The 13,672-nt window shown below is 38.7% G+C and overlaps 1 protein-coding gene across 1 annotated transcript in view; it reads right to left on the minus strand.

Moving 5' to 3' along the window:
* Positions 1–7,832: 7,832 nt before the first annotated feature.
* Positions 7,833–13,672, minus strand: part of OTULINL (OTU deubiquitinase with linear linkage specificity like) — a 31,788-nt gene continuing 25,948 nt past the window's right edge. The window contains exon 9 of the transcript XR_009933598.1: positions 7,833–11,662. The gene's annotated coding sequence lies outside the window, so the exon portion shown is untranslated. The remainder of the gene's footprint in view (positions 11,663–13,672) is intronic.

The following is a 13,672-nucleotide window of genomic DNA, read 5'->3' on the forward strand; positions in this document are numbered from 1 at the left end:
AAATGTGCTTTTCCGCAAAGGAATTCAAACTAACAAGTATTTAGAGTATCAAACATTACTGGGAGAAGTTTTTAAAGTTGGAGGTCAGGTAGTAACCTCTAAAAAGTTAAAATTGCAATGATAAGTAATTTGCAACATCGTGAAATTTAATATAAAACTGATTGGCATTTTTGTGAACAAGCCTTTTCTGTTTCTTTTATCCTTGAGATTTGTGGAAGTATCATGAATGTTTGAAGAAAAGCAGAAAAACCCCTCACATTACCTTAGGTCTCTTTTAATGATTGATCTTCTCATGGATCACATTAAGTTGGATTGCTCTTGACAATGACATCTCCTTTGGAAAAGATCTTTGAGCAACTGTTTGACTAACAGGGATGTCTCAATGTGCATTCTTGTTTCCCACTGGCCACTCCAGAATTACTCACTATCTAACAGTCTACTTGAAATATACCTACCTGTTGCCCATGTTCCCATCATTTAAATAATTCAGATTTAGTAGCATTTAAAAGGCATTACAATTGCCTCCTTTTTAAGATTAGGTACTTTGTTTATTTACCTACCTTTGCTGTTCTCTCAGCAACTTTAAGGCAGAGATATTTTGGCTGATCATTTTATTACCCTTCAGAGAACTACAGAGCAGAATAGGTGAAGCAGCAACCTTCTGTTGCTGTTTCATCATGATGATCACAATGGAGTGCTGCAAAATGACCCTGCAAAATAATTGAACTGTACCTGAGTTATGAAATGAAAATTCAGATTCTGTGTGTGTTCTATTTGGAAGTGTTTCCTTGTAACAGAAAGTTCCTGAACAGCAAATTGTATTTCCTTTCTCAAGAAGTATTAAATGAAAACCATGCCATGATATCCTATTTCAGGCTGCACTACAGTAGTGCTTGCCTTATGAACTTGAGAGAATGGGTGCAGTCCCTGTCATTTGGTATTTAGCTGCTTACAGATGTTATTTTAATAACAAGATTAAATTATTTTTGTCTGCATCACAAAAAGACCAAAATTAAACACCCAAAGAAGGTATTTTCCTGATGAAACTTTGTGTTTGCATTAACTAAAATAAAGTATCCCAAATGTTATCAGCTGAACAAATAAATTTAACAGAAAAGTCTGTTCTCTCCACCCGATGCTCTGCCCTCAAGAAAAACTGGGAAAAAATTCATAATCTTCAGATTGGATATATGCCATAGTTGAATTGAGAAAAGTTATTCAAGGGACTATTCATCAGTTCTGCCTTTATGTAAACTACTTCTAAAAATAAGGTTTCTCTCTACCTCTTGTAAACAATATACTGCAAGCATATTTGACATTTAATTTCTCAGCAAGGGGTATTTGTGTTGATATGCATTAGGTATGCCACATACATGATATCTGGACATACTGGATAAGTTCCATGACACATTTCACAAGATCATGTGTGCCAAAAGACTTGTGTATTAGTCATTGCCTTCCAGGTTGAAGAAATTCTGTGAATAGTTTTAGCTTGCAAGCTAAAGCCAGTGTCTTAGGGACTGAAGGCAGTAGCTGTTTAAGAACATGCAACAACAATAAAAATTTTAAAATTAAAGGAAAAGAAACAGGGATAATGAAAGTGCACTATTTATGCAAATATGTATACAATAATGCAGGTTAAACAAAGCAAAGAATCTTTGTGTTACAAGTACAAGGAAGCAGAAAAGACAAAAGGACTTCAGCATAAAGTCTTGAAGATTGCTTTCTAAAGACTATAAGTGATGAACACTTCTTTTTTTCTGGGATTTTTAAGCAAACAAGCCCCTCAAAACAAATAGACACATTCATGATTTCTGTACTCAGTTTCATATTCTAATAGGTATGCTTATTTTTTTTTAAAAAGAGTAATTTTCTCAAATTATGTAACATTTCTGAAAAAAACAGGTTTACCTAAACTATTCAGTGCATTAGATGAAACAACTATGCAGTGCTTTTTTTTTTTTTTTTTTACACACAGCTGCTCCTAGTGTTTTGTGTGGCTGGTGGAGCATGTTAGTCATATTTACTTTAATTTGGAGCTTGGCCCCTACATGATCAATCCTATCCATTGATAATGCTGTACTTTCCAATAAGAGCCAGTTACCCTCTTCAAAGTCTTCAGGGCAGAGGTAGATTCTAGCTTTTCAGTATTAGTAAATAATAAATGTGTGTGAACAAATAGGAAAAATATTGAAATCATAGGTCATAAGAAGATTGTCCACAGGATTCTGTTGAGTTTCTGAAGTTAATTTGAGAGAACAATGTTGACTTTTTCATAAAAAGTCACTGTATATTAAGATTAAGGAAGACAGACATCTCTATTCAGAAAAAAAATGGAGCAGCTGTTTTCTTCTCTTGAAGATATTAAAATACTAATGCTACTCTTTAGGATTTTTTTTTTTTTTTTTGAGAATGGGGCTTAAGCAGAATTTAGACATGTAAGCCCAAGATTATTTCCAAAACACTGAAAACTTGTATTTTCAAACTTGTATTTTCAAAGTAGGCAGTGAACTAAGTATCACTGAAGTCTACAGTAAAAACCACAAGCCATGCCTGTTGTCCTGTATGTCATCTATTAGTAGCTCAGACTATTTCCCTTAGAAGTCTAATTCTTCTGTTGTCGTGATTTCCAGTGGAGTGTCTGGATAGCTCCTATACCTATGGGAGAGGTGAGATCCAGCCTCCTGGCTGAAAATAAAATTGAGATTTCAGTTCTCAATCCCAAGGTACTAAGATATACACCATGATCATGTAAATCTGAATGAAGATCAGCAAGCACTAGTTCTAATCTAATGCAATTCTGTGTTATAAGTATAACTCACAGTTTTGCAAGAACACATCTCTGCGTTGTTGATTCCACCTGGAATAGGTTGAGCAGTTTATTTCCTACTGTAAGTTCCCTGTATCTTTTACTAAGTCTAAGGAACAACCACTAAGCTAATTAACAAAGTTTATGAAAACACACAACAAAGACATTCTGTGCAATACAGGGGATCATATTTTATAAGTCTGAAATATTCCTTTTTGTACATGGTACTTTCTGGTAAGGGACACTAGCAGCTCAGATTTTAATGCAAGAAGAACCCATCAAACACCATGAGAATTTTTTTTTTACCTTATTTAATGCATCTTAGTGCTTTCCAGAAGTTCTTATCTTCTTTGCTAAGCTAATTACATTGCACTACTTCAATTGCTGCACATTTTTCAGAATTTAGATTAGAAAGCTTTGGGTGATCTGTTCTTGTAACTGTAGGGGAATACTGTTCAGAAGAAAAATAGATGGGGAAAACCCACCAGTAAGAGCCAAATGGGCAATGCAATACCCATTAAAGACTTGTGTAATTACATATTATCCATGAGTGTTTTCTTTCCTATAGCATCCCTGAATTTGGTAGAGGTTTTGGACATGTATTCCTAAGAACATACATCTCCCTGGTACATAAAAACAGGTATATAGAGATGTTGAGGAAATTATGGCCGAACAAGGACATAATGTTCTCACTGAGACTAAAATGTACATCCCTGTATATGACTGGGAGAATGGTGACACTGGGCTATCCCTGAATGAAATATATGGAAATATAGGGAAAGAACATTAAAGTAACGACAGTAAGCGGATGGTAAAGAATATTGAAGTAGCAACAGTAAGAGGATGGGAAGGTACATTAAAGTAGCAAATCAATAGGCAGATGTGCAGGGAAAGTACAGCAAAGTAGCAAACAGGTAGAAGGGACGTGACTAGACTAGACTGCTAGGTTGCTTGAGCCAAGGGGTGGGAAGATGCCGTAAGAGCGCGTGAACAATGAGCTATAACCAATCGCATGTATTCTGCAAGCGCGTGGACAACTGCTTTTATTCAGTCCTTGTATGCCTAGTATCGCGTGTACCCTGGACTTTTTCTATATATTGTTACTGTTAGCACCTAATAAACAGAGCTTTGATCATACCTCCATGAGGTCTCATCCCTGGCTCCCACATTCCTCTCCACTTCATAGAGATGCTGCTTTCCACTTTTATAGTTTCCAGTTTTAGATGTCCCTAGAGCAAGCTCTAAATTGGCATGCTGCTGTCCATCAAGCAGAAAGGTGTTTCCAGCACCCTTTGTTCCTTTTTTAAATGACTGAGAAAAATATGTAGGTTTTGGGCTTTGGTGTAGTGAGTGGGGATTTTTCAGTCCTTCAAACAGAAAATGGAGAATAAAATGGAGAATGCGTGAGTCATATCAATATAAAATATACATCACTGCTAAAAATTATGGCTGTTCACAAGTAAAAAACCTGCCATTATTTTTTCACATGCACCAGTCTAAACAATTAAAGTTACAAGCTTTCAAAAAAAGAAGAAACAAAGGCACATTTAAAAACCAGCTTCACTTCTTCTTTTTAACAAGTTGTTTGCATATTTGAAAAAACATCCTTAAAATGGGCAAATTGGTTATGAATTTGGTAAAAATTATTAAAAGGGATTACAGTATAATGTAGCTATTTTTTTTCATTATTAAATGAATAGTACCTCATGTGCTCTAATTAGAAAATAATTACAGAAAGATTTTTAGAGTGCTCTCAGTAAACCAACATTCTCAGCAATTATGTCAGAGTAAGCCAGCAGTATGTCCTGACTGTTGCCCAGACCAAGGACACCCTTAGTGGTTCAATCAATTAACTAAATGTAAACTTAAATACATTTATGTATTCTATACCTTTTTTTTTTTTTTTGCTTTCCAGTTTCTGCATTTAAAAAAAAAAAAAAGAAAGAAAAAGAAAAAGACAGGCTATATTGTATCCAGAAGGCAAATAGTGATACTAATGCAAAATTCTGGCAGGCTTTATAAGACAGAAACTGAATAAACATACAAATGCGGGTGGGCTCATCTTCCCCACCCCTAGTATCAAGCATGTATTTCCTTGATTGATTGTATATTAATTTTTCTTTAAGTTTAAAAAGAAAGTTTAGGATTAGAGTTTGTGCTCCATTTTTTAACATTAAATCTGCCAAAGTTGCTTGCATTTTTATCGTCATGAACCTACTTAACCTCCTGACTGAAACAAAGGAGATGAAAGACGAACTTTGTAAGAAGCAAACTCACCATATGGATTGACTGGAGAAGAGATCAAAGTGAAGTCAAGTGGTGAGTTGTCACATTCTGCCCAGGGACTCTGACATGTCTGCATGCATCACATTTGCCAGGTCATGCGATAAAAGCTCATCTGGACACTCACCAAGGAGCATGGAGAGACCACTCTAATCAGTTATACAGGTGGAAAGCCTGGCTGAAAATCTAATGAGAGGTGTCTTTTGCAGTCAGATGTACTTCATGAGGTGGTGTGCCATTAAGGTCACAACATCAAGAAAAGCAACATTATGTTGGGTTACTGAACTAATGAAACATTCCAAAGAATATCTCAGAGTACACCAGCACTATGATAAAATTTTATTTTTAGTATCAAAAATCAAGAAGCTGAGGGTTTTTTATAACGGTGCTCAAATTAATTTTTCGTGTCACTGTTTTCCAAAAGAGAACTACTATTTTGCATTAATAAGTCAACAGATCAGCCTCAAGATCTTTCTCAGTTCATTAATCAAGTGAACTCAATCCACTCATTTGGAACAAATCCTTCTCAGCTGATGTTCATAAGTGTACCTAATGAACAAGCCTTTGAAGTTCCTTGGATGTGGCTGCCTTGGCACATACCTGATTGGAACAAGGAATGTGTTTATACCTGCTGTACAGCTCCTCTCCAGCTGACCAGCTCCTCAGACTCCTGCTTGTTGATGGTAGCTCCTGTCAGCTGCCTTTGCTCCTTGTTCCCTGACAAGAAGCACATCTCCATTTCCAGCTTGACTTTGCACCAGCTTTCCTCAACAGGCGATACCAGGTTACTGAAGCTCTCATCCATTACCCCTCTGCCATCTGTGGCACTTGAATTGTTTTTGGGGATGGTATAAGTCGCTGCTTGCTTAGAGTGCAGCTGGCAATGTACACTAGCTTCCACCAAGAAGGAGACCTTCAGCTTCAGCCACAGCATAAACTCTTTACCATGGCACTGTTCTTAAACCTTCTCAATACATACAGAAAATTTTCAGTTTGAAGAAAAAGGATCAATAGGAAGGCTGAACTGATCCATAAGATATATTGAACTAGACTAGAGCAGAGAGATCCGTAAAGCAGAGATCCTTTGGAAGGATGTAGCACTAGGTCTCTGAGGAGCTTACTTCCTTAAGAAAATCACAAAAATAAAGTACATATAGCTCACATTACTGAGTATGAAAAGGAGCATAACAGTACTGGAAACACTATGGCCTTACCCAATTCTGATCGATTTAGTGGCTGGGTCTGAAGCATAATGGCCTGCTTGATTTTGGAGCTTTTGTGATGGAAAAAGTTCTGAAGTTGTTTCTTTCTCTCTGAAGGAGGAGTCTAAGTGAATCTTCTGGAAACTCAACACAGCAGAAGACAAGACATAATGTTTTCTTTTTCTGGAGCTCTTCAACCTGTAGTGAGGAAGGGGGTAAACTAATCTTTCTGTTGTCTTTAGGGGAAATTTTCCTCCAGTTCTGTCATTGAACTGCCAAAGAATCAAGCGTAAAGGCAAATATAGCCCAGGAAATACCTTCAGGTCCTTTACATAAACTATATTGTTGTGCTCCAAGGGATCCATGTAGTGTCTTAACAAAGATTTTATTTACAGACACAATTTGCTGTGGGCAGTGAAACTCACTTGTTCCTAGTTTGACATTTTCTGCAGGCCTTATCAGTCTCCACATAAAACCAAAATGTTCCGCAATTCTATCTCAAACATTAATGCCTCCTCTGGATTTTTTTTACATTTACAGGTTTCTGGGCTTATCATTCTCATATAAAAATAATAAGCAGATATATTTACCTAGCAAATAGTTACCGTACCCTGTCTCATCTCTCACTTAAGGTTCAAAAGTTGCTGTGAACTTTTATGGGTAGAAGAGAGGCAGCTACCATGCCCAAATAATGAAACATTCCTTATGAAACAGGTTTAATTTTAAATCTGTTGGGTTATTTGGATTAGCCACATCAAAGAAAAGAAATTATGTCAAAATAATAAAAATAATAGAAGTATTATGGTTGTCCTGGTTTGAAAGACAGGTGTTTGCTGAGGAAAGCAGAAGCTTCCCTTTGGACTGAAAAATGTGATCCCTCCTCCCAACAGATTATTATGATTTTGAAATTAAGGGAGCTCTCAGGCAAAGATATGGGGTAGGAATAACAATTCTTTACTAGTATATCTAACAAAACAAACAAGAACAACAACAGCTATGAAATTACCCACAAACAGAACAGTAACTCAGTCCCAGTGTTTTTTGGCTGCAGGCACCTTTTCCCTGAGCTGCAGTTCCCGGTGCTGGGGGCGGGCGGGTCCCGCAGAGCCGCAGGAGGGCTGGGGGTGATGGCAGCGCTGTCCCAGTGGGAGAGAGAGATGGAGAGAGAGCTCTCCGCTCACGGTGTGGGTCCTGGTGCTCAGCAGAGTGCTGGATGGTGGCAGGTTACAGTGAGAAGGCAGCAGGGCAGGGTCTGACAGCAGTGAGGATGGCTCCTGACACTGGGATGGCAGGGATGGGACAGAGGCGGCGATCATCCTTCTCATCCCAACTCCACGGGGGAAATGGGCCGAGCCAGAACCTTCCGCTTCCTCTTCTGGCTGTTTGAATCTCGCGGGGTTTCTCTCTTCCCTTCCCTCCCCTCCCCTCCCCCTTGTCACCAGGGCCCAGTCAACAGGTATCTTAGCATGACAATGGGGAAAATTCCACAGAGGGAAAAGGGAAAGAACCAACCCCCAACAATGGTTCAGCAGGTACTTTTCCAGGAGGTCTTCACTTTGGGTATTTGTACATCGTGTGAATAAATGTGTGGACAATTTCTATAGACAAAATCTTCATTGCTACATGCAGCTGATATTTCTAGAACCTCCTGAAACAAATGTCCAAAGCCTGTTCGGATAGAGTAACTTTATGAAAGGAAGAAGCTTCAGGATATTTCTGCCATTTGTTTACTGCCATCATCTGCAAACATTTGGAGCTGCCAGACTCGGATGCTCTTATCTGATCATCTATTCTTAGGTCTTAACCACCTGCTTCTTGCTGAACACCAGCTCACAGCGCTATCCTCACCTCACAGCTACAGGGTTCAGTACTGACAAATTCCTCTGGAACAATGCTTGCAGGGTCTTGTACAAAGACTTGGAAAACTTTTTGATCTCTATGCTTCCTGAGAAGTTTCTCCAATTTAAAGATTTTTATTACTTTCTTAAATCTTCCAGGTAAGGAGTCTACTTGGAACTTGAGAATTATTCACCAGACTGAGCCTGAACAGTGTAGCATCTAGGAGCCTGCAGTATTTGAAGTGTAGGGAGTGCAAAGACACAAAAAATGCTGGTAATTCTGTAACATTGGAGCAAATCCTTTCTATCTGTCATTATGGCACATTTTTTATGCCTAGGATGAGTGGTAAAGTAATAGTGGGCTTCTATTTCTGTTTGCCTTTGGGAAAACTAGTCATCTGTTTTAGCAACAAGTAATTAAACTGTTGTTTTTTGCATTATTCTTCTGATGTTCATTGGTTTGGGGTTCTTTCTCTGGGGTTTTGGGGCTATTTTGTGTGTGTTTAGTTTTGATGTTGTTTTGTTTTTTTTCCCCTCTGGATTATTCATTTGTCTCTCTGAATTTTCAGGTATTTCTTTTTTGACTACCAGTGTCAGATATCTTTTCTAAGGTTTATCTTTATTGGAATCAATCAATCATAAAAACCTAGATCCAAACCTAATCTGTGATCTCCTTGCTCAGATCATAGAATAAGCTAAACAACATTTATAGTCCTGATTTGTGCTATTACATCAAGAACATGCACATATGGTTTTCATTAGATGACCTTAATTTACCCAGTCCAAGTTTCTGCAGGTATTTACATGGAAGGTCCTATGGTAACACAAATCATCTGGAGATACAAAACATACCAAATACATAAGGTGGGTGCATATGTGCTGCTGTCAGGCTCAAGAACAGCCATAGTCCCTGATGGTTTGCAGCCAGATGTACACAGAGAAATGGCCAAAGGCTTTGGGGTATCCCAGACCTAAAATACTGTCAGTTTTTGGTGCTCCCCTACCCATCTTACTGACTGACAACACTGCCTGTGAAATGTCTTCTGCATCTCAGACCAACCTTGCCTCTTAGAGATAGATTTTGCCTTGGAGTGTGGAAAATGCTCATTTACATTTCAGCTAAAAGCCAGAACTTTTGAGAATAAACAGATAGATCTTGTTGCAATTTTTGGGTGTCAAGACAAAGTAATGCCAGGCAGAAGTGAATTTTTTTTTTTAATTTTCTCTTTACAATGTGCTCTTGCAAGACTGAAGCAAATGCTAAGCCTTGTGCTAATATCTGTAATACAAGGAGGAATTGATAATCACATTATGGGAGAAATTAGAAGACTGAAGATGAAGCTTAAATGAGTGAGTGGTATCTGTTCAGTTTACCCAGGAAAAAGTTAAGGGTGATTTGATCATGTTCTGTTAGGAAAATTAATACATGCTGTCTGGCCTTTTAGTCAAACAGAAAAAGGTGTATCAGGATTCCCTGACAGGTAGAAGTAGCCAGACAGCTGATAAAAGTGATATGCTTTTAAAAGTATGGATATAGACAATACCCTAAAAGTTTCCCCCTCAGTTTCCCCAAAAACTGTTAAAGAAAAAAAAACTTAAAGGGTCGACTCTATAGTCTTGACTGAAATCAGAAATGCAGGAGGAGAAGGGATTCCACTCAAAGGCTGCAGGTTTTAATGCTTGGCAAGAAACTGGGAATTTCTAATTGCTGGCAGCATTTCAGAGGAGACATTTGCTTTATTACTAAATTACATGCATCTAGGGCACTAAAATTATCTTCAGCTATAATTCCTTTTTATTTAACAGCTTCAAAAATATACCTGTCATGAAACCACTGTTAATATCCATGCATTTTTCTATTAATAGTTCACATTTGTGACTCACAAAGGTACAGTCAGTGGACTGATACTAATTTATGTAATAAACTCTTCATCAAAACCAGTATTTTATGCACTCAATTGTACTGGAATTTTGTTCAGGTTTATGTCTTTTTTTTGAAAAGGACAGTAAGATAAATAGGCTGGTGGCTTTCCACACAAATTATGTTCTCTTTTCTTTCTATTTAAATAATATATCTTACTTTCTTCCCCTCTTCTTGCACTTCCAAAGTGCTGGGCTCTGAGCAGCTGTAACTCAAACAGCCCCAGTTTGATCCTAAGTGTATCATACTTATTCTGTGCAGTATACTCTGGATCTCTAGGTGAGTTACACTTGCTGGACCGAATATTGCAACCATATTTTTTGACTAGCGTTGCTGAGAATTGCATCTATTAAGCCACTCTTACAGTATGAAAAAAATGTTTCATCCCTTTTACAGATATGCTTGTAGTAACATTTCTACAGTTTGAACTATCGTACCTTTTTTTTTCTTCCTGCCTTTGAGTAATTCAAAGTAATTAAAAAAAAACTGTGTAGAAAGGCAGAACCTCCAGAGCTGCCCAGAACAGAACTAAAATCTTGTTTAGTTTGCATGGGTTCTTGAAAAATCCAAACCAACATGATCTGCTCACATCTTTTGTCCAACACTCATGGATACCTTGTGCTACTAAACTGCATAGAGCACCCATGGTGGCTACTGAACAGTTTTATGTTCTCCCATGACTTTGGGAGAAGCCCAAAGGAATGTCTCTGTTTCAGGTATCTCTACCTGCAGCCTTCCTGAGTCATGCTCACACTATGCGTTGTGATGTGAAGAAATTCACCTTGTTGGGTTTGCTCAGCCTGAAGTTTGATTCCCGCTCTTCTCCTTACTTAGAAAATGTGTTGAGGATTGGATGTCTGTCGTTGAGGACTCTCAAGCTCTTGTGCTCAAAGCTAAGCTGCAAAGGTTAAATGAGGGGGTTAGATATTTTTCTGAATATACCTCTGGGGATCTTGAAGACAGAGATTTGGTCCAATTTGATCCTGATGGGCTTTTCACAGCCCGTGTAACAAAAGCACATGGCTTCACTCCAGTCTCCTTCAGAACTTAAACAATGTGGCTGAAGTGTTTCTTGGCTGTATCATCCCTCCTACAGCAGCAACTGAAGCACTGAAAATGCCAAATGTGGGGACCCAACCAACAAACAAGAGGTAACCTTAAGGAAAGCCATCAATACAGCAAAGACAAGAAACACCTCTGCTCTTCTGGAGAACCCTCACAAGTGGTGAAGTCCTCTAGTTTGAAGGGGCAGCTGAGAGCTGTTTCAATTACAGTAGTCATGGGCTATCCACGTGTCATGTTTTTGGTTGCAGGGAAGAAGAGCTGCAAGTACACTTTCTGTGGATAGTATCCTGGGAAGTTTTCACATCTCTAGTCATAGACCAGCAGTTCAGACTAAAAAGTATCTGTGGACTTGCTAAGTCTTCCTCCATGAATTTGCTTGCTTCTCCTAGCCATGTCTTTTCCATACCTCCTGTTGCCCTTAGGTCATTGCTTGAGCTCCCAGGTATCTCCTGTGTGAGGTTCAGAATCATTCCAGGACTGATTTTTATCCCTTACCTCCTGAGCCTCTTCCTTCAGACACTTTTGTTCTGTTCTAATCCATGTCCTGTAGAAATACAGGCATGTGTTATAGCACATTAAAACACCAAAGAGGGAAGACAACAATAACATAGATTTTACTTTTTCACCTTTTTCCCCCCTTCCAGTAGCATGGAGAGAAGCTATATGAAGTTGAACAGACATTTATAAAATTGGTAATTAACATGTAATATACCAAGTGTTTTAGAACTTACTTATTCCAAGCCAGCATTGGAACTGGTACACCCTAGAAGGAGAAGACTGCAGCCAGTGAAGGATTCCCACTGAAGCATAGAGAGGCAGTGAGAGGCAGAGAAAAATCACCAGATTCTGACTGCACAACCCCCCACTCTGCTCATTGCCTCACTGATGGCAAGGAGCATGACCTGAGGTGGTAACAAGCAAGAGGAGTCTGGAGTGAAGTTGAGCCTGGAGAAAGGGAGGAGTGTTTTTTTTCCCTTAGTATTCTAATGTTTGTGGTTTTTTATATTTCCCAATACCTAAATCTGTAATTAAATACTAATGCTAATTGTCAATAGTTAAATAAGTTAAATTCCTCAATTAAATTAAGTTAAAGTTTTGCCCATAACAGTCCATGAGAAATGATTGCCCTGTCTTTATCAGAGTCTAAAAGCTTTCTTGGTCCTCTTCTTCCTGGCTTTGCCCCCATCCTGCTGGTGTGGGAGTGAGTGAGTGGGTACTTGGCTGTTGGCCAGGGGTAACCCACCAGCACAGGCAAGTGTGACAATCAAAAAATTTCCAGAAGAACAGAGCTTATTTAACTGCATTTTCTGATGCTTGGAAGCCATCTGAAAGATAGCTAAAAAATCCTTCATAACTAAATGCTGTATTTGTCATCTGAAACTCAAAATATGGTAATTTTCAGGTTCTTTAAGATCACAGAATCACAGAATGGGCTGCACAAGTTTACAACTTAGTTGCCTCCTAGTTTCAATAAAATATTGAACTATGGCCAAAAGCTTCACTAAGAGATGATGTTTTGGTTAATTGGCCTCCCAAGGCACTTAACCTCAGAATTAATGCAAAACTGGGGTATGATGAAAGCATCCGGGACTCATTCTATTTCTTTCACGCTTTTCATTTTTCCCTCCCAGCAGCACTTGTTCAGCATACACAGCTTCCAGCAGTGCTCCAGCCATCCTCCTCACTCACTGGCCATGGCTGACACAGAGCTGACCCAAAATTCTGTGGTTCATCAAGAGAGATGCAAATCAGCCAAGCCCCAGGGAGAATTTTCTGCATTTATCTCCTGTCCCTCCTAGGTACATCACCTCCTGTCTCTGAGGCATGTGGGTATCCTTGGGTATTTTCTGACTAATCCTTTAAAAAGCGTCTGCAATTCTCCCTGCTCCATCCCTGGCCAAAATCAGGGTTTGGACTAACACCACAAGGGCTGCTGTGAACACAAAGAAATATCACTTAGTGAGGCAGCAGCACCCCTACAGCCCAGCGACCATGCCAAGCTCCTCCACAAAATAATTTCAAGGGACCATCACATAGTTATATCTTGCCTTCTCACAAAACCAGGCCCAAAATAAAGGTTTATCCTGTGCCAAGGAAGCCTTCAAACACCGTGAAATCCTCACAAAAGAAGAGGGAGAGACCAGGTCTTCTGTGGCACCAAAATTCCAGCTTTACCTTTTCTTCAAAATCAGGTGCTTTTCAGAAAAGTGAAGCCTCCAAAATACATTTTTGCCGTACTAGCACTAACATAAAAGGGTGAGAGGTGAGACTGCTGTAATATTGATGAAATGTAAAGAAATCCAAATTTTCCAAAGGGGGGGGAAAACGAAAAGGTAGGTCTTTCCTGTGCTTTGACTGGACAAATCTTTATTCAGGATAACTGAACTATTTTGAAATCACACATATGCCTTAAATCTGTACTTTACACAAGTTTAAAACTGCATTTGAAAACTACTTCCTAGACATTGAACTCAACACCCTGAGCCTAAGCAGGTGAAGTTACCAGCAACAAAAAAAGTACACTGAGCAATTTTTAATTAGCTTCAACTTAGCC

Source organism: Cinclus cinclus, chromosome 1 (genome assembly GCF_963662255.1).
Source record: "Cinclus cinclus chromosome 1, bCinCin1.1, whole genome shotgun sequence".
Lineage (NCBI taxonomy): Eukaryota > Metazoa > Chordata > Aves > Passeriformes > Cinclidae > Cinclus > Cinclus cinclus.